This window comes from Solanum tuberosum, unplaced genomic scaffold (assembly GCF_000226075.1).
Source record: "Solanum tuberosum cultivar DM 1-3 516 R44 unplaced genomic scaffold, SolTub_3.0 scf00791, whole genome shotgun sequence".
Classification (NCBI taxonomy): domain Eukaryota; kingdom Viridiplantae; phylum Streptophyta; class Magnoliopsida; order Solanales; family Solanaceae; genus Solanum; species Solanum tuberosum.
This window is the reverse complement of record NW_006239757.1, coordinates 1-4,172: the sequence shown is the minus strand read 5'-3', so window position 1 is coordinate 4,172 and position 4,172 is coordinate 1.

Genomic DNA, 4,172 nt, shown 5'->3' with positions numbered 1-4,172 from the left:
ATCCATCGCGGCGCGCGATACGTCCCTCGAAATGGTACATCCTCTTTATTTTCTTATTCTTTCTCAATGCACATAACACTTGTCACAACCATGTCTCAGAACAATGCAAATGACATGTTCACACAAATAATGAGGAGATGACCATTTTCATAACATTGCACAATTCACAACAACACAATCATGATACAACATCAACAATGATTCAACAAGCCTTTCAAACAATTCTCAACACATCACACAAACAATTGATCACATTGCCTTTTATTATCCCTTTCTCATCATTAGAATTAATCAAAGTGGACAAGTCAACCCATCACCAAGCCTCATTACCCTAAACACATATTACAAGGAAATACATGAATTCCATACACTTAACAAGGGTTTAGGAATCCACTTGCCTCAAATAGTCGAACAATTACTCTGAGACTTGAGTCTTCCCTTTCATTGAACTTCCAACTCAAAGCAATCTATTCACATTAAATAATCACAATAAGATTTCGAAACTACCACACTCAAATTACTATAGGTCTAGCCTAGACCCAAAAACTCACTCAATTTATAATCAAGTTCCTAATCTTGGTGCCAATTAACATGTCAACTCTCATGTTTTCCGAATTTCGAGCCTAGGATTAAGTCATAATTTCTCCAAACACTACAACCTTAATAGTTTTCATATAATGTAATACACTTAATATTTAATAAGTATTCCAATATATCATAACTTGAATAATTATGTGATAATAAAATAAGAATTAATAAATATGAGAACCACTGGTTACGAAACCAGTGATGGAATCGCATAAGCCAAGGAACCCAACTCCTCGCCTGTCACTTCCACACGAGACAGAACTCAATTTCAACTATATGTAGCCAATAATCAGTCAAACACTATTTTCTCATTAGCCCTCAATACATGACCTTGATTTTCCAATTCAAATCATACGTTGCAGTCATTAATGCACTATAAAAGACTATGTTGTTCACCATTATAATAATAACAATAATATACTCCATTCATACGCACTATTGCATATATTTGGCATGGTTACATATTACCTGGACATGAAGTATACTCCCGTCGGCAGCAGCTTTACGCAGGTAAGTCTGACTCCCTTTCTTTTCTTAAATTATGAACCAAAAATTCTCAACCCTAATAATTTATTTTCCTATATGGGTCAAGTGTTGTATGGTATTAACCAAATTATAAACTTAACCCATTTAGCATTAACTAAAATTAGATATTTAATAATTAACCATCAATTAGTTCACTCTAGTTAAATGAATATTCAAAATTTCCAAAAATGACCTTTCGGGTCATTACATTTATCATGATATTTCTTTATTTTTTTTTGTTTTCCACCCGGTGTTCGGAGCTCACATTGGAGCTTCGACTAAATCCGAATCGCGCTCTGCAGGGCCCATTCGGGGTGGCGCTCCCAATAGGAATTTTCTCCATACCCAGGGCTCGAACCCGATACCTCTAGTTAAGGGTGAAACACTCCCACCAGTGCACCACAACCCAGGTTGGTATCATGATATTTTACATACTCATAATAATTGAAGTATGATGACAATACAGTTATAAATAATCAAGTATATTTATTTTTATGTAATCTTATTTCTTTTTTATTGATGGTGGTCAGTTGTGGTATCCACGGTCTTGCTTCTTTTTAGATCAAATTTTGATTTCATTTTGCTAGCTTCTCCCGACTCAACTATTTTAATTCCCTGCCCCACGCCTCTCATTTCATTTCTAAAATGAGGGACTTCCTCTCATTTTTGTTAAAAACGAATTTTTCTGGACTTCTTCTACTACTACTAAATCTTGTATTCTAAGTGTAATTTACTGTTGTTGAGTGGTTCGCTGACACCGTGGTTTTAGGTATCGATATACGGGTGAGTAAGATCGTTCTATCCTGGGAGGATACATTCTATTAACCTCGGGTACTTGAGGGGAATAATTTCCTTAAGGGGACAATGTGCATTCAGTGGGCTCAATTTTCTTTCTTTGAGAAAAATATTTTTATATTGTTTCTAATTTGTTTCTGATTCTATTTTTCTCTACTAGTTTTAATTTTCTAGTTTGAAAATACTCTTTAAACTTTGTTGTTTCTTACCAAGTTCTTCAAAGTTTTGTTCTAAGTATCTTAGGAATATAAGATGAATAACAGACAATCGATCAACCCGACTTCCCCAAGTGCCCCACCGGCCCTTATCCTTTACGAGTTTGGATTTATTATTCCTGTAAAAATTACTCTCCTAAAAATCATCTTTGCCAAACAACTGAAAAATGTTATGAATAAAAAAATATACCGTTGGAAAACTATATGCACAACGGAAGCATACCAGAATCATGCTCTTACATGAACAATAGATAACCAATCTATGTTCATGCTAGAACACATACAATCATGCTAGAACACATAAACTTACTGAAATTTAATTCATGAATTATCTCTTGAAGACGCGTGAGCAGATACCTTCAAGCGATGGTCTTCACGTGAATCTACACGGTAGACCGCAGTTCAGTGGTCCAAGTTCACATTCGAATTCTCTCAATACTTGGATGGTCAAGTATATATGTATAGAAAACTGATTCTTTTTTTTTCAAGATTAGAAGAATCCGTACTTATAGAGATTTCTTCCTAATCGAAAAAGGAGAAGAAATCTCATTAAATTAAGCATTATTGAAGTATATAAAAACGGATGCACTATATTAATTCAGCATAGTATATATATATATATATATATATTTCTTTAACTATTCCATCCAATGAGAAAATCACAATATTTCTTGACATATACATGTCACAATCGAATCAAACCAAACCAAACTAGGTTTAGTTGGATTCTTTTATTGATTTGATTTGACTTTTCAATTTGATACTAGGATTTTTTCGATTTGATATAACACCCTTATGCCTAGCCTAAAATTTATAGGGTTACTCCTAACTTGTAATATAAGTCACTATGGAACATAGAATAGCACGAGGAAATAATAAACTTTACTTTCTTTATTTTTATTCTGAGTTGTATCCTATGAAACATCAAAATATTCAATGTAGGGGTCCATGCTGAATTGATCAATACTAGTTTTTTTTTTTTTTGGCAATTAATTTCTTCAATTTATTATTGTACCATCTTCATGTTATTAATTATAAGTTTTACATAGTGGAGTGCGGAGGGAGGATTTTCATCAAGGGAATTCAAAAAAAATTAATCACGTAAATAATATCCACAAATAAATGGGTCGAATCGAATATAAACGGGTCGGATTAAACGGTCGAATCAAGAAGAAAAGGGTTTTTTAATATTTGACTTTATAATTAGGGATTAAACTAACAAATCCTAAATTTCCAATCAGCGTTTTAATTTTTTAGAACTAAACATCGTTTTCTGATTGCATTATTATTTTAAAAAAATAAATTAAAACGCCTAAAATATAAGCTGATAAAAAAATGCCTCTGCTCGGATTTGAACACGTGACCTCGTGTACCTGAACCTCAACGCCACTGAGCTACACCTTGGGTGTATGTTCAGTGGGTTCAATAGTATATATATACATGTAAATTAAAAATTTAATCTTATATATATAGTGTAATTTTTCGACGAAGGGGGTTCGAATGAACCCCTTGGTTCAACGTAAATCCACCCCTGTGGAGGATGAACCAGTTTATCATGTCCACTTATTTAAAAGAAAGTGAGATAACAGTACTAATGCTAATGGTGTTTATTACTTTCTTCGATTCATTACTATATTATAGAAGACTCTAAAGAATTACTACCAACCATCCAATAAGATCCCTACTAATGTCCAATATATTTATAAAATATATAAGTGGGCCCCACCACCTTCCACTTCAATACTACATATTATATATTAATTACTACACTATAAATCACTACTAATATCCAATACATTTCTAAAATACATAAGTGGGCCCCATCACCTTCCACTTAAATACTACATATTATATATTAATTATTAATTACTATACTATAAATGACTTAAATACTCCATATTATCTATTACAATAATTAACAATTATTTGACACTTTAAATTCTATCAATGCCATATAAATTAGGATAAAAAACCTAACATATAATATTTAAATATATTTAAAAATTACTTATTATTACTATATTACTATATATTAGAAGAGTCTAGGAT